At 41.2% G+C, this 26,481-nt stretch overlaps 1 long non-coding RNA gene across 1 annotated transcript; it reads right to left on the bottom strand.

The window, feature by feature from the left end:
• On the bottom strand, positions 1-25,948 carry LOC103277796 (uncharacterized). The gene is made up of 3 exons (XR_505678.3): positions 25,269-25,948; positions 24,295-24,507; positions 1-201 (listed from the first exon to the last, which is right to left on the bottom strand). It is a non-coding gene; the product is annotated as an uncharacterized LOC103277796 (long non-coding RNA).
• Between the last annotated feature and the right edge of the window lie 533 nt (positions 25,949-26,481).

The following is a 26,481-nucleotide window of genomic DNA, read 5'->3' as shown; positions in this document are numbered from 1 at the left end:
CAGGTTCCCCTGCTGTGACACAGAGAACTTCTGGGTTCCTGACTTCTGTGCCACAGACCCATTTCTGCTACAGAAGCAAAACCAGGACTTAAGCACTTGGCACTCGGTTGCACTCACACCACCTTCTTTCTATGGCATTCCTAAAGTTTCTCAGTTGGGGACATTCTTCCATTTGTTCAGGATCTCAAAAGTTTAGAAGATCTAGGAGGAGAAAGAGAAAGAGGAGAAGGAAAAATAATCTAAATGATTCTTAATTCAAATATTTTCTCTCTCACTTTAAAATCAACTTGTAGGCACATAACAACAATCTTTCTTCAAAATGCTTCTCTCTGGGTACAGCCAACTTGTTCAAAAAGCCTCTTCTGAACATATTAACATGATACTGAAATGCAGAAGTACTGGTTTTCATTTCAGTTTTACTTCAGGTTCATTACTTAACTTAAAATTGTGGGAGAACACAAAACAAAAACTACCCAGTCCACTATTCTTCAAATCACATGTACAAAATGTACGGTACTTTAAAGTCCCAACAGCTTTACTTTTACAGAGCATTTAAAAAAAATATCCCAACTGAAATTTTAGAAGCATGCACTGCGAAGTACCATATACAGTAATGGTGTTTGGTAACTAAATAATGATATTCACTTAGGAGTTGAAGGACCATCTTATACAAGCATATGCTTCACTAGTCAACATTTTCAAATCCCCACTTTGATCCTCTTCTTTCATTTAAACACACAACATTATGAAGGAGAACAAGGGAATAAGAGACAAAACTCCAGGTACAACCAATTTTTTTTTTTTTTGCTAGAATTGACACTTTTCTGGATAATAGTCCTTCTTTAAGGACAATATATGACAGGAATGAGATGTCAAATAGCAGCAAAGAAATTTTAAAATACAGCAACTCAGCAGTGAAGATATTTTAAAATACAGTACAGTGGACTCTCCATTAACCAGAACCCATGAGGATTGCTAGATGCCAGATAAATGTGGTTTCTGGGTACTTGAGGGTTACTATTAAAAATAGGCCTAATACTACGCTCCATACTATGGTATATCATACCATATTAATATTGAAATACAGTAATTAAAAGCAAAGAAAGACAGACATAAATTAAATGTAACACAGTTTTACTGTATTATAAAAACTGATGTTATTGTGTTATAAAAATTGATTTTATTTTAATTTTATTCCAAGTATTACTTTCATTTTTACCAGTTGCTTGACAGGTCCAGTTAACTGAGAATCTAATATATTAGAAAAGTATTAAAATTATATTGTAATGCATGAAAAGCTAACAATTTGGGGGATTAATGTGTTATAAATAATACAGAAATATTCATGAAGCTTCAAGTCACAGCACTTATACAACCAGTTAGGCACACAGAACAATGTGCCTAAAACTGTAAATGCAGATATAAAAACAATCCAGAAGGCAAATAGTAGCTAGTTTTGTGTTCTAGTTATCTGTATTATCTAATGAAATTTTAAGATCCTTGATGTTCCATCATTTCCAGTACTTGTGAGGGTGTAAATTGAGAGAAAAAAAGATTCTTAGCATCAACTGGGGAAATGCACTTAAATTCCCAACAGCTTTATTTTTTACATAGTGAAGATCTTGTAAATCCATCTATAGCAAGATCAGGAATGTTGCATTCATTTCTTAGTTGGAGTGAGGGCATCTGTAAGGCACCTGCATCCTTAATAAGTGATTTTTAGAAATTCCTAATTGACCTGCTTCCTTAGCTAGTCTTCTACTTCTAAGAAGGTGATGAGATCATTCACATAAATAGAAAAGAAAACTGAAAAAGAAACATCTGAGCAATGTAGAAATTACAGTATCCTGGATCCTATCTTCCTCCTCAGAAAAAAAAAGTACAGAGAATATGAGAGACGGGAACGGTGGCTAAAAAGTGCAGCCTGTTTCCCCAGCAGGGTTATACAGAAATATGATAAAAAGAAAATGAGATGTAGGAAAAAATTGCTTTTTAAACTTCCCCTATTTCACATAAGAAATCTCCGCCTTCCAACTATTCTGTCCTTTTAATATTACTACAATCAAATCATAAAGCTGAAAGAGACTACATGGGCCATCCAGTCTAAACCTCTGCCATACAGGAAAAGCACAATCAAAGCACCCCCAACAGATGGCTATTAAGATTCTGTTTAAAAGCCTTCAAAGAAAGAGTTTCTATCACACTCTAAGGCAGTGAGTTCAATCTGGAGTTTTGTTTTAGTCTGTTTGTAGAATTTTTCAAGAGTAGCCAGGTGAGGTGCCATTAAGACAGGGTTGGTATGGTGTAGTAGTTTGAGCAGTGGGTTACAATTCTGGAGAGCAGGGCCCAAATACTCTCTCAGCCTCAGAGGAAGGCAATGGCAAACTTCTTCTGAACAAACCTACCACAGGGGCACCAAGAAAACCCGGTGACTGGGTTTGCTTAGGGTCTCCATATTGCCAGAAATGCACTGGCACAACTCCATCTGCAACACCATGGGATTCTTTTGAGGGTATGTATTTATCATGTCAGAAGTGAATTGCATACAAAACCACAAACAAAGTTAAAAACTTGGCATTAAACTACATTTCCTTTGACCAGAAGCTGGCCACTTCGAGTGCCTCTGTTAGCGCTGTAAGAAGGTCCTCTGTTGTGTATGTGGCAGGGCTCAGACTGCATTGTAGTAAGTGGCCTGTGGTTTACTCTTCTCCACACCCGCATGTCATGGGCTCCACTTTGTAGCCCACTTTTGAGGGTGACAACAGATTCTTCAGAGTGCCCAGTGGCTCTAGAGACAAGGCCTAAATGCCCTGAAAGCACCAGAGCAACTCTGCTTTTGCAGGCTCAGACTTAGTCAGTATATTGATAGGAGATTGACAAGGAATACCAGGTATTGTAAGCTAGATTTCGGAGGAAGGAACTGCAAAACCACAGCTGAGCTTCATCATAGGTCAATAGGCGGCTTGAAAGTACATGCACACAGTGAAGACCCACTCCTTGGTTTCTTAGAAGAGGGAAAATGACAGGATAAGATGTCAGAAAGGGATAAAATAGAAAGGTGGGATAATTTGAAATAGGGATCTGTAGACAGAACAAAATGGTCTGGAGGAAGAAAAAAAACAACTTAGTGGTGAGGCTGGGTAGGAAGATCCTAACTTTGGGTTCAGGACTGAGGGCAAGAGAAAACCGATTCATGACCCTATGGTATTATACAATCATCCGAGGGCAGAATGTAAATTATTAGATAAAGAGATCTGTCAACAGGAAGGCATTTTGATGAAACATTTGGCACCTAGAACTGGAATGCTGCTGGGGTGCCTGGGAAGAGGCTTGTCAAGGCACATGAACAAATAGGAAGGGGCTCCAGATGGGATATTTGTGTTTGGATAGATGACAAATAGATATTCTTGGATCATCCCAAACTGAGATAGGAATACATGCCAGCTTGGCCATGCTGTTTTCATTTAGCTCCTAAGGCGAAGGAACAGATGCTGCTTATCCTTTGCAAGAGAAACAGAGAAGGTTCAGAAGAGCAGGAAAACACTGTAACCTGAATCCTAGCAGCTAGTGCCAGCTGAAATAAGCCCATTCAAATTATTGTTGGATGGTGCCTCAACTTGTTGATCCATTGGGTCTAATCTAGTTGGGACCAACAATAAGTTTCAAACCTACATTTTCCACGTCATTAACAACTAATCGCCATCTGCAGATTCTGAATTAGAAACATTTATGGCTTTCTATGGGGTAAGGATTTAAAATTGACAATTGGATCAGACTGCCAGGGAGAACCTAGAAAAGTTATTTTGGGGGCTAGAGCTCCCAGGATTGTCAAGCCAACAAGGACAATAGCCATGCTGGCTGGAAGACTCTATGAGCAGTAATCCAGAAATAGCCTTTTCAAAACTTGGTGATGGTGCTTTTAGAGGGAGAAGAAAGCCAGGGAAAGGAAGCCAGAGCTTTATGATTTAGAGAAGGCTACAAAGGGCACAATTCTGTGACAATATTATATATGGAGATTCAGTGAAAAGACCATTACAGTATATCTCAGTTAACTATCCTATATACTCACGTTTAAAACTAGAAATTTTAGTCAAAACTCAACTCAAGCCACTTTGTGTCTCTTGCAGGAGAGATAAAATGGGGTATAAATAAATATAAATATCATTATAATAACCCCTGAAACCTAGGTCACCCTATCCACAAGCCAATAGAAGCACTGTACCATACCTCTTGTCAAAGAAAAAGGAGCCATCTCCTTCTCTGAGTGGGAAAAGGTGAGGGCACCTTCCCCTCTTTGTAGAATGACCATTGACTTATCTAAAGGTCATATCAAAATTCAGGTTTTGGCCCCCAAACCTGCCCTTTATACGTGACGTCAACTTGTATGTAAGCATATATGGTAGATGTGTTCTTAGGCATTACTTCTTTAAAAGAAATTTTGGGACCAGAGACAGAAAATACTGTGGAAGGGTCAAGAACAGTTCAATATGTTTCCGCAAACTTTTTGTGGAAAGAACAAGGGCAGTTCAACTTGTTTCCACAAACCTTTTATCCAAAACTAACAATTTACACATGTGGAATAAAACAACCAGCTCAAGGGAGCCTTGTGTAAGTAAAAAGAAATGTTTCTACAGGCCATCTGAAAGCTTCTTCCAGGGATGTTTTTCTTCCTTCCTTCCTTCCTTCCTTCCGTCCTTCCGTCCTTCCTTCCTTCCTTCCTTCCTTCCTTCCTTCCTTCCTTCCTTCCTTCCTTCCTTCCTTCCTTCCTTCCTTCCTTCCTTTCAACAGTCTGCACTATTCCTATGGTTTCCCTTTTGGTGGACAAACTTATAGATCTGTGTTACTGAGACAGGCATCTCTCTGTTCTGCTGTTGAAATATATTTGGGAAAAGATCCTGGACGCAGCTGTTGTTTACCTTGTCTATTATAGGAAAGAACACAGAGCTGCAATAGGGTCGGATGGAGTAGAATCCTATTCTTTCCCATCTTGAGCTTTATTGCATTGTTTGCTACAGACATGCTGCTTCAATCTGATATAGAAAATGTGTGTTCCTCCAGTCCTCCTTCACCATTTTCCCAATGCTGATTCTGCTAAATAAACTTACAGGCAGACAGAGGATGAGGAGGGCAAGTGGGGTGTGGGCAGGCATTTAAAAACATTGTAAAGATACTTCGTTAACAGAGATATTTTCAGTATTAGCCATATACTTTCCAAAAATTCATATGACAAAGATCTTTATCATATCTTTGGTCCCATAAACTTATTCTTCTCTGAATTTATTTCCAGTTGTCTGACTCCTTCTCAATTTTTACAGAAATTCCACCAGAGAACTGAACTTGCAAAATACCTGGGTATCACTGAACACCTGGGTTTTTCCTAAAAAAGATCTCAACATTTGCTGGGCTAGTCTCATCATGGCTGGTAGGCACAGATGTTGAGCTTACTGATAGCGTTGACAGTTAATATTTGGAAGGTGGCATTAAAACACAGGCAATTAAAATATTGTAGGTCTTTCTGGGCTCAGTAATGGTGGCTGATAACACAAATAAAGCTGTAATCCTATATGCACTTATCTAGGAGTAAGCCCTATTGCCTTTAGTAGGACCTACTCCTGAGGAGACATGTATAGGCTTGCATTGTAAAGGGATTATGCTTTCCCTTACAGGAAACAAATCACATCTATGTTTTCCTCTTACAGTAAATTGCAACCAGGGTGGGGCATTTAAGACTCTCCATTATCTAGAAAGCAAAACACGGGGGTGCAGTTCAGATGGTTGGTCAAGAAAACAGTATTGAGCCATCAATGTAAAAAAAGCTAAGATCTTTGTTTGTTCTCCCTGTTAACTACTCCAGTGGAAACTTATGACCTATCTATGATTCTATGATTCTATGACCTCATCAGATGGCCCAAAGTAAAGTGGGGGACAGTGGGGGAACTTGTGGGGCAGCACAGGGAACCGTCATGCTTTGTTCCCTGCCATCAAGGTCCATGGCATCCTTTTCCACAACGTTTCCCTGTTGTCCCGCACTTTGGCTCCTCTGCCTTTTTTGGATGAGGAGTGGGGTGTATACCCGACTCCTCTGGGCTCAACTGCCGCAACACTGCCGGCACGGAGAAGCATGGAGTCCCACTGGAAGTAGCCGTGCATCGTATAATGGGCTCTGGGGGACTCCGTACCAGCAGCGGAGATAATACGCTTCTCTGCCTTAATGTGATGAGGCTATCTCATTTTTTGGCCCCAAATAGGTCCAGCCAAAATCTATTATCCCAATCTTCTGTACTCCTTACATCCTAGTTTTTCTGAGCTTTCTAGCAACTATAAGCAAATTTGCTTAACTGAAAACTAGGGAGGACTCCTGTTGTGTAGAAAGAGAAATTTCATACAACTAGGTAACAAGCAACACTTGCCAACATTTCCTATGCAATTATTAAAGTTATACATGTCTCCAGTTTTTACTCTGAGAACCCTAAGTGTCCTGCCAGTGGGGAAATGTGTGCCTGCCTCTCTCCTCCTTGCAATCCAGGTGTCCCTCGGACTAAGATGCATACAACCTGACCTAGCCCTACAGGGAACAAAACTCATTTTCACCAAGGGTCACATCAACCTTAAAGGACCGGGTATAATTGTAAGACAGTTAAATGTAGCTGCTGAACTTGCTGACCGAAAGGTTGGTGGTTCAAATTTGGGGGGTGGGGTGAGCTCCCGTTGTTAGCCCCAGCTTCTGCCAAGCTAGCAGTTCAAAAACATGTAAATGTGAGTAGATCAATAGGTACCGCTCTGGCAGGAAGCTAACGGCATTCCATGCAGTCATGCTTGCCACATGATCTTGGAGGTTTCTATTGACAACGCTGGCTCTTTGGCTTAGAAATGCAGATGAGCACCAACCCCCAGAGTCAAACACGACTAGACTTAATGTCAGGAGAAAACCTTTACCTTTACCTTTACCTATATGTAACTATGTTGCTCTGGCTTTGAAAGCCTCATGATGAGCTGGATTTGGCCATGGGCCTTGTGTTTGACATGTTAGAAAGGTAGTTGTAGCAACTAAAGCAAATATCCCAAACCACATGGTTTTCTACAGATCTTCTGATGCATGGGGCAGCATTTTTTGAAAATGCTGAAAGTAAGTCACCTAAGCACCAGACTTAGGTTCCATGGTGACTTTGAACTTCATGAAGCTAGGTTCTTCAAGTAAAGATCAGAGAAGTCATCCTGTATTGTGGTTGAATCAGGCATTGGAGTAACAGCACTTTTGTCCCCACCCACCAGGTGTGTACAGCAAACCAGCCTCATGGATGGGTTGGTTATTGACTGGAAATGAACCAACCTTTCTCAAATCTGGATCCAGCTCTGGCACACAGGCTCCCCTACGAAAGTTTTTATTCATCCTTCAAACAGATTTGGGCATCATTTGATTGCTTTATTCTTTCAATGTTTCTTTGCATTTGATAAATACTCTTGGACTGAATGGATTTGGAGGGGACAGATGGAGAAACAGATATACCCTGTGTTGAACATATGTCCTATATTCTGTTAGTTGTATCCTATGCTCTATCTTAGCCAGAGCATCTGACAACATTTGTGCATTTATTTGCACAATTACCTTGTGAAATAAATTGTTATTATATTGATTTTATAGCAGCAATCTGCTCAATGTCATCCAAATATGAAATCAGATCCAAGTCCAATAAATTGTATATTGACTGGATTACATCTGTAGCATATTAAATAATAATAATTTGTTTTACTAAGCCAATCCCATTTTATGAGAAGACCTCTAGTCCCCCACTAACTCTAGCTCTCAAAGGGAGGTGATGACTTTAGCATTAGAAAAACAACTGACAGAAAGAAATTTCAGCTTTCTTTAACTGCACACAGACAACCCAGGACAAAAAGGCAACTGCATACATAGCTTTCAATGTAGCACATAGCCCCCATCTACACTGACTATTTAATGCAATTTCAAACTGGTATTGAAGAAAGTGTTTTCACTGTGCAAATGCTTACACAGGAAATCCTGAGACCAGTTTGAGACCCAGATGGTGCTCCCACAAGCCACAGAGCACTAATGGACGTTCAATGCTGTCTTTAGCATGCTTTTGTGGGAATTTGTTATCTGGTCGCTGCAGTCTGAAGCTAACTTTGAACTGTATTAACTGTCAGTGTAGATGGGGTCCTGGTTTCACATTGTCTAGTTCTGCACTGGTCAGTAACTCGGATTAACGTATCCTCATTCAATTTAAAGCCTTGTCTCCACCTAGTGGCTGCTGCATGTAGACTTAATAAAGCTTTCCCTATCAATTACAGAAAATCTATAAACCTTCTCAGATATAATATGGCAAATAATCAACAACACAGATGGCAGCACACACTTTTGGACTGGGTTCAGTCCAGAGTCCACAAGTTGAACAGTAAGAGGACAGAAGACGGTAAGAGCCAGTTGGATCTTTGAGCAGAAATCTTGAATAGAGAAATGAGTATTTAGTGCCACTTATTATTATGGAGTTTCAATGCTCATGAGACACTGTTAACACATTAAAATTCACTAACAGATCAGATGCAAAAGAGTTTGCCTGTCTCTGAACTGAAATGTATGCAAACAATGTCAAAACTCACTCTGTCTGTCAATTCATAAACATTTTTTTAATCAAACAATCCCATTCACAGAATTTGGTGACAATTTTTCTCTTCTATTTGTAACCCTGCCATGTTTCTACTGTATTTATTATTAGTAGGAAAAAATCAATTAAAGAAGTAAAGATGAAATATCTGCATAATACATTTTTGACTGGTAGTACTGGGATCCGACCGTTTGGAATTGCTTAAGGAGCTATATAGCTAGAGATGAGGTTCTCACAGAAACTCTCTGAACAAAGAAGAAAAATTAGTCTGTAAAACAACAGACTAGTAAGCTAGCCTGATCTGCCATATACACTCAAAATTTGTTCAGAAACACTGTTACATTTGTCCTCCATTAAATGAAGGAATAGATTATCAGAGCAGAAAAGCAAAGCAAATCAATATAGAGTCCTCAGTATTTAAGCATGTCTATATCTTTAGCTCTTAAACATTATACACTTCAGCATTTCAAAAGTGAATACACGCAAGCAACATGGTTTAATTCCATATCAACATAAGAAAGCAGGTATTCTTACCAAGGAATTAGGTACATTGGAGAATAGCAATAGCTATATACCTGATATGAACGAATAATTTATATACTTGGGAAATAAATTCTCTACTAACTACTTTGGTAGTCAGAGATGGATTACTGGCAGTTTCATCTTACTTTGCAACTGATTCATGCTACATGGGATCATTTTAACTTTAACTGGTCCTGCTCACATATGACATGGATAAACCAGAGATGGGGAACCTGTGGCCATCCATTTATATCATAGAATTTTCTTATACAAGGAATTCTCAGATAGTCTGACCTTTTTCTGCAGTATAGGCTATGGCACCTGGAATTCATTAACAATTTCCCTTCCAAGTACTAATCAGAGTTGACCCTGCTTAGTTTCCAGGATCGGACAGAATCTGGTGCCTTTAGGGAATCTGAGCCCTCTACCTCTGTAATAAATGCTCCCAGGGGTCACAGATATAAGATGCTGATGTTTCTGCAATTCCGTACCATAAATCTTTGCTGCTTCACTTGGCCACTCTCCTTCCTTGCTATGGTGAAACAAAATTAAAAGCTTGCTGACCATAAATGGTGATAAGTTGCAAAGATAATATGCAGCTCTGAATAGGAATGGGAACGGAGATATCAGTGGTTCTGCTTTGGCACTGAAAGCATGAATTCTAGCCTTTATAGCTCCAAATGTAGTGCTGTGTGTTCTCCTTTCTCATTAGACTAGGAAACCATATCTCACATGGATGACTGGAGATGGATGTGGGACTGTATATAATAGAGCTTATACATATTATGTATCCCTTATCCGAAATCCTTGGGACCTGAAGTATTTGGAATTTTGTATTGTGGATATGGGATCCTAGTCTAAACATGAAAATCATTTATGTTTTATATGCACCTTATACACATTGCCTGAAGGTAATTTTATACAATATTATTAATAATAATTTGTCCATTAAGCAAAGTTTGTATACACTGCATCATCAGATAGCAACCACCTATGTGGACAATTTCGTATTTTGAAGCATTCAAAATTCTGGAGAAGCGATGCTCAACTTATACAAAACTTACACCATCTCAAAGTCTGAACTGGATTTGGCAAATACAGTAGAGTCTCACTTATCCAACACTCGCTTATCCAACGTTCTGGATTATCCAACGCATTTTTGTAGTCAATGTTTTCAATATATCATGATATTTTGGTGCGAAATTCATAAATACAGTAATTACTACATAGCATTACTGTGTATTGAACTACTTTTTCTGCCAGATTTGTTGTATAACATGATGTTTTGGTGCTTAATTTGTAAAATCATAACCTAATTTGATGTTTAATAGGCTTCTCCTTAATCTCTCCTTATTATCCAACATATTCGCTTATCCAACATTCTGCCGGCCCGTTTATGTTGGATAAGTGAGACTCTACTGTACTAGTTAGCTGGACTGGCAGCTTCTGACCTATAGACCACATTGGTGCTGTAACAAAAGAACAGTAGGTAGCAATAGCTGTTTGAGAAAGAACAGATGGTAAAAGGAACATAAGGCTGACTGGCAGGGCTAGAACGTTTCCATAGCACAGAATCCCATCACAGGGCAGGAATTCTTTTGTATGCCATTACTTACTAATACATCTTAAGGTCGCATGTCTCATTTCCAGATAAACTGGTTAGTCCCAACTGGAGGAGACCTATTGAATCAACTGTAGAATGGCACAACAATCATAATAAATTCTGATTGAATGGTTCTACTCTAGTTGGGACTAGCAACACCATTTTAACTATCAGACTTCATAATACAAGTTTCAAAACTGAGTTGTTATCATTTGGGCCATTTGTAAAATGTATTGGTACCAGAAGGTAAGGACAGAACAGGGAAGAGGAAGAAGAGCCATTTTCACTTCCTTCCTAAAAGGATTTTAAATGCCAGAAGTATTTTTGCAACCAGACCAATAAACCTAATAGGGAGATTCCCGTCTTTATGTCTATATTCCATTTTAAGTGCAGGTTCTGTAACTTCACCCTAAGATTCACCATCACACCCTTTTTGGCATTGGTCACTATCAAGCCTGCTGAACAGGGTTAAAAAACATGAAATCTTGTATACTGTTTTATGACCTGTGAAATAGTTTATAACTGATTTTGTATTTTCCCCCTTAGGGCTCACAAGACTACTTTTACTTTTTGAATATGAATTCACACATTGCACCTCCTCCACAGTGAATGTGTGTGTGTGTGTGTTCATGAGGTTGCATGTGACAAAAACCTGTGGGTTAAAGGGTTTCAGGGTTGCTAAATGCAGTCATTGTGGCTAGCCTGAGCCCACGCCCGGAGGGTTTCCTCTACTGCGAGTGTGAGGTGTCAGTTCTGCTTCTGTGACACGAGAAACTGGGCCTTGAAAGTGTGAGACAAGAGGCCTGTGTCACTTCCTGAAGATCTCCGAGAAGCACCTGGTTAATGTCTCACAGTTGAGTCAGGACATTTACTAGCAGAGTGGAAATGTCTGGAATTACTGTGGATGCTGGTGCCTAGGTTTTGCTTCCGGGCATTTCTTTGGTTTCCTGTGCACATCACTGGCCAATAGTCTATCAGCTATACCCACCACAGTCTCCAACCACTAGGGCAGCAATAAGGAGCTTCCAGCCCAAAGAGGCCTCAGCCAAATCCTGACTTGCCCCAAACTCTGCTTCCTGGAGGCTATTGGAAAAAGTAAATCCCACAGTCATCTCCAGCTGTGATTAGAGTTAACTATAGCAATTCCTGCTCTGTCTCCCTTGGGGCTGTGGGCATTTAAAGTCAGCAGAGAAAGGGGTGGGACCCTCTAAGGACATTTAATGCCAGCAATTCTACTTAATGTTTCCTCTACTGTACAATCTTAAGTATCTTCACCACCAAGTGCACTCAGCAAAATCCATGATTTAACTTTCCATGGGCATGTGCAGGGGGCCAGCGTTTCCACTTAGCCTGACTATGGCAGAGAAACTATGCAAAAGAGCGGTGTAAAAGTGAGAAATCGTGAAGAGGAAATATGGCACTAGATAGAGCTAATGTGACAGAGTTGGAGACGTGCTGCGTTTAAAAAAAATTCCCTTCATTTACTTGCCCTTACTGGAATCTAGGAGCTTGGCATGATCCCTCTAGGCCCGTTTCCAGGAAAAACCAGCTCCCCCTACTTCCTGACACACACCACTGCCACTAAACCAGATGCTGGCTGCTTAGGATTGGCCTCACGGGATCAACTCGTGGTGACTTGCCTTGGGGATGATACAGATTTAATGTAGCATGGCTGCCAGCTGCTCTCCCGCAGCTTTGTTTGCCTTTCAAAACCTAAATGCCTGGCCTGTATCATGCTGGCTGTAGGATTACTATGTGTAAGAGGAGAATTCTTTGTTGCCATTCTCCCATGAACCTCCCTCCCTCCCTCTTTGGCACCAATGTGCCCAGCACACGGTTGCAGACACTAAAAGGAAGTTGAAATATTAGCACGACAGGAGAGTGCTGGTGAAGAAGATAACACTGGCTTCTTCACCCTTCTGTATCTATGCACCACAGGACCCACACTCACATTCCAGATCTCAATAGGATACAAGGCCCCTTCCTGGGGTGTTTTCTCTCAAGGGGTCAGCCTCCTGACTCAATTGCTCCATTTTCAAAGCAATTACCAGCAAAGGGCTTTGTAGGCTGTGCTCCCTCCCCATTAACACCCAGTTGATTTATAGGAAACCGATGGCTAGGCCTGTCAGAGCTCATTAATGGCTGGCAAAAGCACAAGACAAACAGCCCGGGCAGCAAGAAGGAAATCCTTGTCTAGGCCACAGAAGAGATGTATGGCTCTTCCCCTTGCATTCCAGCTTGGAGCTCCAGACTGCGGGGAAATGGAGAAGAAGCTATGTAGGTGAGATAGGGATCAAGTGAAAATAGAACATCTGAGAATCATCTAAAAGAAGAGCCAGGTGACTCAGACTATTCTCACATGTTACATTTTCAGCCAAGCCCTGAATACCCTAAAGGCACCAGAGACTTTAGGGTATTTAGTAAATTAGAGTCAGCCCTACTTAGTACCTGGAAGGAACACCATCAAAGAATGCAAGGTGCTGTAGGCTATATTTCTGACGCAGGGAAAGACCATTATTCCTTGCCTACGAAAACCCTATGAAATTCATGGGGTTATCGTGTCAACAGGCAACTTGAAGTCACAACCAAGTATACTGTATTTTGTTGGCCTATTGTTGCTATCTGGATATGTCCGCAGGGGCTGATAAGAGCTAGAGTCCCGCAATGTATGCATGGCCATAGGATCCCCACTCCTGGTATATCAGTGTCATGTGTGAGCAGGACAGCTGACTTGATGACACACACACATGCATACACACACATTTGTTGTGTGGCAGAGGCAGACAGATCATTAGATCTGAAGATTCCTAGGAGAAGGTTGTTTTGTTATTAGATCAAGATACAGAGAAGTTCTGTTTCAAATCCTTTCCCATGAAAACACTCATCTACAGAGACAAAGATTCCAGTCATATTATGGATAGCACTATATGCTTGAAGGCTAGATTCAGAGCAGTGTGTATGATTCTTCAGCAATGTGACTCCAACTGAACAAATTGTTACCCTGTAGAACAAAACTACTACAGAGCAGCTCAAAGTCTTTGTTACTGAGCAACCTGACAGCAAGGTCCTAGAGTAGTTGTGAAAAGACAGGAATGCATGTCTACACTGTAAAAATTCTCTTGAAAAACTTTAATACTTGATTCCCAGCACAGTGGTCCTCATTAGTCAATTGAAACCAGAGAACAATGGTAACATCTATCAAGACTGCAAACTCCATGACATGTACTGATTGCTGTGCTACTCTGAGTAGCCTGAAAATTACTGGTAAAGATTAAGAAAAAAACATTGAGAAAATCCAATTTTCTGGAAATGGGAAAGAAAGAAATGAATATAAATAACCCAAGAAGGAAATGAACACAAATAACTCAAGAAGTGCTACGGTAGTTAAATCCCTCCCCCCCCCCCCCCCCGGGTTTTAGATTTTACCAAACAGTTCATGCCCATACTGCCAGATTATAAGAGAAACTACAAGTCAAGTGTATGAGAACCCTACACTCAGAAAATAATTCCTACCCACTCATAAAGAGCCTTATCACTTCTCTGCCTCAATGTGATGAGGTCCCTTATGAGTGGACGGATAGTATAAATTATTTTGAGCGTATAATACACTGAACTCCTCATACGAGAACGGAGGCAAAGAGGAAGTGGGGGACGGCTGGGAAATGTTGTGGGAAGGGATACCACGGCCCCCGTCAGTAGGGAATGCAGCGTAACGCAGCCCCACAATTTCCCCTGCTGTCCCTTGGCTTTGTAAGGGCCATCTGACGAGGTCTTAGATCAGTCTAAAAAGAGATTCCACATGTTATCAAAAAACAGACCCTCAAATTGAGGAAGGGATGAATTGCTGGAGATTTCTCGGTCCTTTCTCCCAAATCCAAAAACCACACACAGCCTCCCTCAGCGGTCTAGCCCCAAGTTTTCATAAGCAGCACACATTTCTCCCTACTTCATCACGATATGTGGGAATCGGTCTTAGCCAGTTTTCTCTAGCTAACCAAAGGTCCATGCTCAGCAGGAACCAAAAACCAATTTATTACTCCTCTCCTCACCCCTTTGTCATATCTGTGGAGCCCAAACACACATTGTCCTTATATCCCGGGATCTTTCAGGGTGTCCAGGAATCCCATTATCCCAGACTTGGGAACTGTGTTCGCAGGGATAATCCTCTCAAGGGTCCATTATCTCCCAAATTCCATTCCCAGACTCTCCAAGGGAGGTTGAAATGCCAGGAAACTGATAGCTTCAAATTCAACCAATGACAGTTTATTGAAGTTCCTGCCAGGCTGCTTAGCCAATCATTGGCCAATATTCATGGACCTTGAAACTTGCAGAAAATCCACAACCTAGACATGGACAAGTCTCCATGTCCAACTAATCCAGAAATCCTGAGAACTCCATCAACCACCTCTGTTCTTCATGTTTCCAAATGTGTGTAACTCTCCTATTAAAAAACAAAACAAAACTTGTTTGGGCTAGGGGGCCTTTCCCCAGCTCTGAATAAATTGGACAGCTCTGAATAAATTGATTTCTATCCTGCCATCAACTCCTGCTACGTGTGTTTCATTGAGATGATTAGAAGCTGCCACATACCAAAAAGAACCTAAGATTCCAGACAACACATCCTTTGACTATTAATGATTAGCGTGTACCTATAATCTTTGATTGGAGCACCCAGTGGCACAGTGGGTTAAACCACTGAGCTGTTGAATGTGCTGACCGAAAGGCCAGCAGTTCGAATCCGGGGAGCAGGGTGAGCTCCTGCTATTAGCCCCAGCTTCTGCCAACCTGGCAGTTCAAAAGCATGCAAATATGAGTAAATGCTCCAGTGGGAACGTATGCAGTCTCTATGCAGTCATGCCAGCCACATGACCTTAGAGGTGTCTACGGACAACGCTGGCTCTTTGGCTTAGAAATGGAGATGAGCACCAACCCCCAGAGTTGGACACTAGACTAAATGTCAGGGGAAAATCTTTATCTATAACCTTTGAAACTCATATTTTTTCTTGGCCTTTATTTCATTAAAAAGCCAATCCTTAAAAGATCTGCTTTGCCTTTTCCAGGTATTTTAGAATTTTCATTGAATACACTGAGTGGTTACTTCCAAATTAAGTACAAATGCCCAGAGCCTGCAACAAGACAATAGATTTTGCCACGAGAAATGGATTTAATTAACTAGTTTAAGGCTCCTGTGAGCAAAACGTAAGGAGAGGGGAAGGCTGCTTACTGAGTATCTGGATAAATCTTTCTGCTTCTTTCCAGTCACCCTCCTTTGGGAGCAAGTAATTCTATCTCCCTCTTCTACACATTGGGTATGATTGGTGCTTCCAGTTATTCTTGGCGGAAAGAGGCAGTAAATTTTCCTATACACAGAAGAGGTAACCCATTGTGTCTCTGTATGAGTATTTCCATGGTCTTACCTCATGTCAAGCAGGAGTCATGTTCAGAACAATAAGTGATGCAAAACACAAATTTTCCCTTAAGAGTATGCAAGAATGAAGTAGCCTCCAGTTTTAGTTGCAGGTTATGTGTATTTCTCAACTTTCCAGATGTCTGGGAAAGTCTTGAGTTAATAGAAATGATACCATGCATCTATCTGTTCTGCAGAGATTGGATTAGCTGATTGGATCACGCTGTGTGATTGTGTGCATGCATCTTTAAGTCCGCTATTTACCTATGGCAACTCCATGAAGTTTACAGGGTTTTCTTAGGCAAGGAATACTCAGAAGTATTTTTGTAATGTGATCTATAAATTCATACACATTACACCAACACATAAAATACACCTAGGCCAGGATGATCATGTAGACCAGGGTGGGCAACCATGTGAACAGAAGGGGCCAGTGTTTGCGCTGGCAACTCACCTCCCACAGGTCATACCAATGTAACCAGATACACAATGTCACTCCTGATTACCATTTTCAACTGATGTCAGGTACTATATTTTTTTTCAGGGGGATTGACAAGTTAACCTGGTTCTTATGCATTTACAGACAAAAAGCCCTAAAAATAAAGTTGGGAGCCTGGGGCCTTAGGGACTGCAAATAGCCTGCAAGTTATACTTTCCCCACCCCATTACAAAACAATGCCTCCAGCAGTCCCCGATAGGAGAATATAGAATGCATCCTATAGCAGGAAAAACTTGAAGTGAGCCAAAGCTGTAAGTCTGAAACACAATCACCTGAAAATATTAGTAACCCATCAAGCTGTTTTCTATTAAGGAAAAATGTGGTATCTTCTCTCTTACCGCATTTTGCAACAAACTGTTTTTTAGCAGAATGGTTAATATCAGCACTACTGATAGTTTTGTAGTGCTTCTATGCTGCTAAAACCTACTGTCTCCAGGCAGTAATTGCTGTTGCTTCATCACTGTTGGAAAAACAATGTTATGATTGAGCCTCATGGCTCTGTTACTGACAGATGTGGGCGTAAGACTCCTCGAGAGTCAGATACTCTCGAGGAGCGAGAAAGAAAAAGACTGCGAGACATTTTTGCAGCACCATCTGACGAAGAGTCTTTTGAGGGGTTTACGGAGAGAATGGAGGAGGGGCTGGTTAGCTCGGAGGAGGATGAGATGGATTGGACTCGGGTAAGGGAGGAATTGGGTGCCACTGGTCATGATGGGATAGAAGATGAATGGGGACCTTCAGGATTAGACCCATGGCTTAGCTGGAGGGATGGGACGGGATCCACAGCTGGAGATGCTGTGGGGCGTAGTCAGAGGTGTTCCAGCTCTGATGAGGAAAGTGATGAGGAAACGCCCGGGTTAAGGAGGACAGCTGACAGTGATGAGGATTTGTAACTGGCATAAAATGGGGCTTGGGAGCAATTGCAAATTGCGTTGGGCAAGGTAATCTGGACGAACGCTTGGGATCTGTGTGGGACGCTTTCCTGAAGACTGGTGTGTTTTCCTGTGCTGAGACGTAAGTTGTTTTGGAATTCAGGGTCAGACGGCGGGAGGAATTGTGTGGGCATTTGTTTGTGCAAACCTGTGCTTACTCTTATTAGCTTGACCTTCCGTCGTCTTCTTGACGGACGCCATCTCCTGTTTTGAAAACTCGGACTGAACTGACCACGGCTTGTCTTCCCCCCTTCTTGGACTTGGAATCTACAAACGTCTGCTTCTGGCTTTGATCTACGGAAAGGAACTGGGTCTACTCTACTGCTACAATCCTTGGCTGATCTGTTCGTGTTGGAAATCCTGTCTGCTGTGTGTGTGGGAGCGACGCAAGTTACTCTAAGCACAGTGTTGGCAGCAGAGAGGAATCTGCTGCCAATTAGTTGCATTCTTTTGTATCTTTTGTTCCTCGGCTTTTGTTTTGTTTATCCCCAGGCTGAAGCAAGCAGTTTGTTTTTACCCGGATTAAACTCCGGTTTAATCCGGTTTATCTTTTGAACGTTTTTCCTTGCCCCTTTTTGCTCCTAAAGGCTAATACTGCCTGGCCCTTGTATTTTACGGGCATTTTTGAGTTCTGTAATCCAATAAACTCTGTTATCTTGAACCTTGTGGCGTTCTGTCCTTGACAAACAAACATTCTTTCTTTTTCCTCCCCCTCCCCTATTGGTTTTAGAGCAATTGGGAATTTTAGATAGTTTCTTTATATCCATTCTGAGTTCTTTAGCATTAGTTGGCCTATCTACTCTTCTATCTATTGCAACTCATGGTCATAAATACTTGGTATATTCAGGCAATCAGACTACGTGACTGCAGAACTCCCAGAGTTGGTGGTCATATTAAAACATCTCTTGTTTCATTCCTTCCTTTGAGGTTAGCTTTGGGATAGCAAATTAAAAATTTAAGACTACTGGATAATTTCCTTTTATCTAACCTTTCCATTACTTAGTTAGGAGGTAGTTACTCCAAATGTATGTGCATCTTAAAAATAATCTGTAAAGTTCTTTACTTAGTAACTTCATGCTGCCTGCTTGTATTGACTCAAGTCATTCTTTGCTAGAGACATATTGAAGACTGTGGCATCTTCTGCTAAACTGAAGGAGGCTATTTCCAAACAGATCCAGTCATCATAATATCCTGGGAAAGACTCCATTTTATCACAATCATCTAGAATTTGGGATCAGCCAACAACCTGACACATGTAATATGACCAACTGAAAGATATAAAGATATGAGGTTTTTTTAAACCCCATTGGCTTCATCATCAGGCAGAGGTGATTAAAATCATGCAGGGGAAGAAAACTGACGGGTTTCACTGTCATAGCCTTACATCTTGCTCTGTTTATTTGAGGTATTGTTGACAACTGAGACTATCATGTTTGTCTTCTGCATAATTTTTACCTGTGTTGTCAAATAAAAAATCTGGAGGGCTTAGAAAACTAGTATAATGTATGTTATGCTTTTTGGTTGGTCCAATAAATTTTTCACTACAATGTATATTTTGGATTTTGTTTCAAGACTAATACATTTAATACATGGTTTTTTAAAATCTAGATTGTTGTTTTTAATTGAACCAGTCAAAGGTTTTGATTTTGATTTTCCAGCTAATTTAGCAACAAATAGGTCATTCCTAACTGCTCATGCTATACAAATATGGGACCAAGATTAAAAAAAGGAAAAAAATATCATTCTGATAAGGTAAGACTCAGCAGTCGTAGCTAGCACGGCCAAGGGTTAGGATTGCTTAGAGTTGCTGTCCAACAACTGATGCCCACATCCTACCCATTACTCCTGTGTATTGTGATTGCATTACCACATGATTCCCCTTATGGTAATATTGGCCTCAGCAGTTTACATCATAGAGGTTCCTCCCATCCTCACACACACCCTTAGTAATTTATTCCATCAACTCAGGAAAAGCCGTTTACTGTCAATAACAGCTTTAATTAATTCTTCTCAAAGGCTTCTCAATTATTCATGCCTGGGCCACAGAGAAAACAATTAAAGCACTTTACATCTCTGGGCTATCCCCAGGCTCTAGGTGGGAGGGAAAGACATTACACTGTAGAGCTTCTGCACAAAGCAAGATGGAAGGCAACCAAAGCATAGAGGAGATCTGGTTTAGAGGATTTCACATTGGATTTCTTTTTTATCGTTGTTCTTGGGAGCAATAACATTGGAATAAGGTCCATGTGAGGGATTTCTAGGGCAGCTTTGTCTGCCCAGAGCACCCCTACATCCATCACTGAACCATCATCTTTAGAAAAATTCCCTTTGCCTTGTCACTGCTTGAAAAAGCAATAATGCTTGGGACTCTTCCAGACAGGCCAAAGCGCAGAACCTGACCTGGTTTTACCTGAAGCATCTAAATGATGCCTTAGGTAAAACCATTGTGTTTCCGGTTCTTTGGGTGGTGTCCCCATCCTCCTCTTCCAGCCCCCCATTAAAAAAAACTTATATGAAGAGCTTGCTGGCAGCGGAGCCCCCCCCCCCCCCCCAGTACTCAAAAATGATGTGTCCAGAGAAATCTCTCATCTCCTATCCCCCACCTCCTCAAGTGTCATTTTCAAGTACCAGGAGAGTGAACAGGCCCCTTAAGTTTTGGGGGGGGGGGATGGAGGGTGGCTGGATGCCCTCCCGGGTCAACCCCTAGTAGGCATGTAGGGCCCCTCGGGAAATCCCGGGGATTGCGGGAGGGTGTGTTGCCTTAATCCTGGGAGGAACTGGGTTTAAATAACCCAGTTCCTCCTGGGATTCATGCCTTTCTGGAAGAGCCCTTGGAAAGGTAAACGGGAGCAAGAAAAGAGGATGGGCACATTCCAGATGGAGAGACTCAATCAGGAAAGCCATGGCTCTGAGTTTGCAAGATCTGAGCAAGGCGGTTAATGATAAAAATGACTTAGGGGTCTCCCATTCATAGTATTGTCATCAATCAAAGTTGACCTAATGGCAGCGAACAACACCACCAACTAAACAGCTAAATGGCTCTTGGGATACCGTCCCTTTCTTTTTTAAAAATATATTTTTATTAAGCTTTTCAAAATAAATTTTATATTGAAAAGGGGAAACAAGGTAAAGGATAGATATATGGAATGAAGGGGAAATGGGTGTTCATGGGAGGGAATGGGGACAAAAATGGAGGAGGGGCAGGAAAGAGAAATAAGGGGGAAGGGAAAGGGGTAATTTGTGTCTTCCATTCTTCTTCATTGTGGTTTTCTTTTTTCTTTCTTTCTTCCCCCTAAACATTAGGGGTAAATAGTCACTTGTCTTGTCCTCTTTTTCTAAATGTTCTTTGTTTTACTCTTTCTATTTTTGTCTTTGTCCGTATTTCTCCGTTCTAGGTTGTGTATTCTTCAAAAAGGCTCCAGTCCGTTTGTTTTATTTGACTTCCTGTGTTTTTCTTCATAGAAAGACCCAGTTCAGTTTGAGACCCTAATAGTAGGGCAAGGGGATTTAACAATTTACTCCCTGCTTTGGCCCTAATTCATTTGGGGAATTCAACAGCCGTACATTGCCCAAGAATGATCTACTTATTTCTATGAAACCCGTTTAATCAATAAACCTGATAGGTGTGAAGGCTCTGATTTGAATCACAACCATGATAAAGACAGTTTAAATATGCACACTCTTCGTCATTAGGTTCATTCTGAATTACATCTCTCTCTGTACTGTGGTGCAAACAAAGACATATTTGCTATCCTAGGAAGAGGAGTGCTCAAAGAGCAAATGGGTTTAAAACATATCATGAATTGCACAGATGAAGCTGTGCTTCTTATGGTAAGGCAGTTAACCCAGTGTTATAGAAACAAGAAAAAAAGAAAGAAAGAAAGAAAGAAAGAAAGAAAGAAAGAAAGAAAGAAAGAAAGAAAGAAAGAAAGTAAAACAGGTCCCTTCATCCACACTTAACACATTGTGAAATACTAACAACTGAGCCCTAAACCTTTATAGACAAAACCCTTACAGCTCCAATGCTAGTTGAAGGCCAAAACAACCCCAGATATTTTGGTCTTCAACTCCCAGAAATCCTAACAGCTTGTAAGATGGCTGGGATTTCTGGAAGTTGTAGGCCAAGACACCTGGGGACCCATAGGTTGAGAAAAACTGCTCTAGAGCAGTGTTTCTCAAACTGCTCCTCCAAGAGTTTTGGACCTCAGTTGTCCAGGTGTCTTGGCCTACAACGCCCAGAAATCCCAGCCAGTTTACCAGCTGTTAGGATTTCTGGGAGTTGAAGGCCAAAACATCTGGGGACCCATAGGTTGAGAACCATTGCTCTAGAGTGAGAGAAACCAAGAAACAGATGTTGTCTACATCTTTAATGTATCAGTTAGTTTTGGCCTTTTACTTTTGCAGCTTGCTGCTGAATGCCTTGAGGAAGGAAATTTTGTTTTCCAAAACACACTGTGCCTTAATAAACTTAAGCATTTCTGAGAATTGTTTCTCCCCTGGTTATTTGCGATTGCCAGATGTGACACAGAATGGGACTGCAGTGGTTTCTGTAGCTGAAGGGGAGAAAGAGTTCTGTTATCCATTCGAAGTTGACCACCATGACAACACTGTTAACAATGCAATTGCTGAAGCACAAATATCAGCTCAACAATAAGAAAACTATATTGTGGACTGAGCAAGTATTCTTTGTTTCTAGTCTAGACACCCTTAAACAATTGCCTTGGACTTCCCTCACCATCACTGAACATCCCAAACCCACTGTTTTTCTTCTGGCATATTCATTTGTCTTTTTCTTGATGAAGTATTGAGCCTTACAGGATATGAGCCTTCGGCTTTCCTAATGTTTTGGACTTCACCTCATTTCAGCTAAACCCAACGTAGCCAACGATCACATAGCACAGGTCCAAAACACATGGAAGCTCAAGGGTAATTTGACATACAGGGTGTTCTTTTATCACACACCTGCACTTGATGTGTATAAAATATCTCTGATTACATAATACCAATGGTACTGATGATTAGAGTACCCCAGAATAAAGAAGCTAATTTCAAGGCATGGGCTGAGGAATCCATTGTGTCCTGAACTTATTCACATGGGACATTTTTAAATCAGAGGATTTTGAAATGGATAAGACAAAAGTACACATATCTAAAGATGTAAAGACCATGTAATATTTGTACTAGGAGCCAGCATGGTGTAACATTTTTGTGTTGGACTAGGACTCTGGGAAACCACTGTTCAAGTCCCCACTAGGTGGCCTTGAGCAAGTCAAACATTTTCAGCCTCTGAGGAACCTTGTCTGAATAACTCTACCAAGGAAACATAGGATAGAATTACAATAAGCCCACATTGACTTGAAGGTACAAAACAATCATAATTTTGCAGGATTACTGATAAAAGAAGGGTTCAGCTTTAGCTATGACAAGACGGCTGCATGTAGATTGAATGGAAGAAAGGCGGAACACACTAGGCAGAAATCTCTATTTGCTGGAGAAAATGGGGAAAGGTGGGAAGGCCTAATCTAAGCATAGGTGGCACAATCTACATCTGAAAATGGTTGCACTTTTGAAAATAGGATTGAAAGGGAGATTGCAAAGGGTGCTGCTTTTTTTCTTTCTTTCTTTTACGAGCACTGTCATTAGAACCAACACTGCACAAACAGAATTGGGGTTTGTGTGCCAACTAAGTTCAGGAAGGGAAACATAGTTTCCATGTGAAAAAGGGAGTGGAGAAAATCAGCACCTCAGATCAGGATACTACTTTTGGCTGAATGCATTATTTTTGTCCACTTTTTTGTCTGCATTTTTTAAAACTGCAGCACCCCCAAATCCCATAATCTATGCTGGGAATAACCCCCCTTTTTTCATGCCAAGCTCTAACACAGGCACATCTCTATGTGGCATTCTTATGTTGAGAACCTACATCAGTTGTATGGCATCAACACGACATGTAGTCATGTTGATTGCACTAAGTGCTTTTTGTATTGAATTACTCGATTGCACAACAGAATGTGCAATTGGAAGAGTACCACTATCAGCTTCAGCAGGGCAGGTGGATGCCCACTGGCTGAGAAAGTGAATCTGCATGCACTACTGCACCAAATGCCCAACTCTACTTCCATCATCTTAAACTGACTGAATGTTGCACATGAAACAAAACTCCCCAGTTACTTCTGTAGGAGAATTTATACATGAATAAAAAACATACGATTCTGAATGTGGTCTCCTTGGAGGAAGTGTGTGGTTTGATCTGAGATGTAATAAATATACCGTAACTGAATAAATTATGCCTGACAAATAAAAGCCAGGACTAAATAACCCCCAGTTGTCCTGATTTAGCAGAGAGCTATCTGATTACTCTTCTGCCATCTCACTTTTCCAGCTGCTTTTCAAATTTCCCATGTTATCTCATTTCCCAGATTCGTTTTTTGTCCTCAGCTTAATTATTACTGCTAAATGAGTTCAAAGTGCAAAAGCGACAAGCATTCAGTTACTGGAACAGGAGAGAAATGAGGGGAAAATCTTTCCCTTTCCTGTATTATTAGGCAAAAGCAAAGTGCTGTGGACTCTCCTAGTTTGTCCATTTTTTCCATTAAGAAGTTTTTATCATCTTGACCATACTATAGTGCTGCTTGTCCTCACGTGTCCCACTTGTTTTATCTCTGAAATGTTCACAAGTATGGAACCACCTGCTAAAACCTACTCACCCTTTGAATGTATCTTTCAATTTAAGTCGCCAGGATGCACATGTGTGCCACTTCATACATGTCCTTCTTGTGAGCTTCCCATGTTCCTTTCAATTATCACAGAGGAATGAAGAGTCTTGGTTAGTCAAGCCTGTGGTCTATTCCAGTAGGAATCTTCTTATATTTCTACTTAAGTTTTTACATTGAGATTTGTACTTGTCATCAGCACCATTCCTAACCGAAAAAAGAAAGAAAAAGCACCATTGGTGAATTAGGAAGGCAGATCTGGGCAAAACAAGTCTGAGAGAACTGGGAGTTTTTCCAAAACTGGGGTAATGAGGCAGATGGGGAGACAGCTGCCTTTCTCCCACAATGTTTTCATGTGTGCGCAGGTACACAGCGGCTGCTGCTTCATCACGTAAAAACCCACAAGGTGAACAGCCCACCTCCCCTCCATTTGTCTCAGCCTGCCAAGGGTTAAGCAAACAACAAATCCTCCCCCCATCGCACCACCATCCGCTATGCAGCCAGGGGCGGGCCTGTCGGGAAGCCCAGATTTCAGCAGGGGTTTTACTGGAAAAGTTGTTGTGGCAGGTGGGAGGGGGTCACCATGGTAACGCCAAAGGCATGAACAGGTTCGCAAATGGCACACTATCAGGGATCAGATTCATCAAAAACATCGGATGGAAAACCGGGACCAGCCTTGGGGGTGTGCAATGTTTAGTTTCTAAACAGAGAGAGGTGTGATGGACTCTAGCTATGCTGACCAAGAGGACAGGGAAAGGCTGAGAGGCACTCTTCTTTATTATTCTTATTATTATTACAACTACTAAAAATCCCTGTAGTGAAAATAGGTTGGGCAGGGAAAGACTGGGTTATCAATAGTGAAAGTAGAGCATACCAGGGGCTGGTTTCCTGGAATGGAAACCGGAGAGGGCTCCTGTCCCTTTAATGGTTCTGTTGAAGAGGGGCATGATTAAGCAGTTGCTCATTACCTGGTTGCATGAGGCACAACACCTGTGGCAATTCCTTTTTCTACAAATCCTTATAGATACAAGGTATTGTACAAATCCCTAAACCAGCATCCTCCGTTGCAACTGTGGAGCAGAACAAACTCAGCATCTGTCTGCTTGTCCACAATGCCCTGCCTCATGCAGAGAGGAAGAACTGTTTAAAGCTACAGACTGTGCAGTCGCTGTTTGTTTTGGTCTAAAACTATTTAGCTGCTTGTGATTCCTTCATTTGTTCAGTTTTAAACTTATTTTATGCAATGCTTTTGGCATGAAATAAATAAAGTTGCGAACAGTCCCATGTTCCTGTTCCTGCTGCTCCACAGATATAAGCTTCTTGTTCTGTGGCATTGTCAAGAAAGAAATACTCCAAGGAAAGGGTGGCTGTAGATATCTCTCCTGCTACTCTCCCCAAGGAGTAATAGCATTTACTTCTCATTTTAGCCCCCTGTTCTAGCAGAATATGAGTGAAGGGGAAGATGAGACATTAGGACAATTGCCCCTGAGACTTTGGTCGTGGTGGCACTAGCTTGGACATGTAAGGGTTAAAGGATGCTCCCAGGAACAGACTTCTAACACCAAAATACTAAACATAGTGCCCAGTACTTTAGCTAATTTCACTTTTTGGAAGCAACACAGATTGTGTCCTATGGGATATAAAGACCTTTTCACTTTTGAACCAAAGTGCCTCCATCTTATTATAAAACTATGATTATAATACTGCTCCATTTTTAGATAAAGTACAAGGGAACAGGAATGCGCTAAGGTCTGTGTTCATGTGTCAGCAGTCTCACTCACTATCTTTACCGTATACATATAAAGTAACCACTCAAGGACAGAACTGAATCACCCTGCACCACAGATGAAGACCACATTGTCTTTTGTTTTTAATCTTTTGGTGACACTGTAACTTTTACTGTGAGAACTAATCTTGATCTGCACATGCACTGAATGTTGTATGAAGTCACTGTATTCTCCATAAACAGTTCCCCGTTTCCATCAATAAGCAACTGGGCTGTTTGTATTTTATGCTGGGTGCCCTTTTGATGAAAGGTTCATTATCTTTCCAAACTGATTCTGAGAGTCCACCCATGTGATATGTGGTAGGTCTAGTGTATTAGATCTACCCCAACAGGAACAGCTAAACAAGACACTTTGAGCTACCCACGCCGTCCCTCTTGGCTAAAGAAATGAGGGC

The sequence above is a fragment of the Anolis carolinensis genome, chromosome 2, assembly GCF_035594765.1.
Source record: "Anolis carolinensis isolate JA03-04 chromosome 2, rAnoCar3.1.pri, whole genome shotgun sequence".
NCBI classification, from domain to species: domain Eukaryota; kingdom Metazoa; phylum Chordata; class Lepidosauria; order Squamata; family Dactyloidae; genus Anolis; species Anolis carolinensis.
This window is presented reverse-complemented; position numbering and strand designations above follow the sequence as displayed.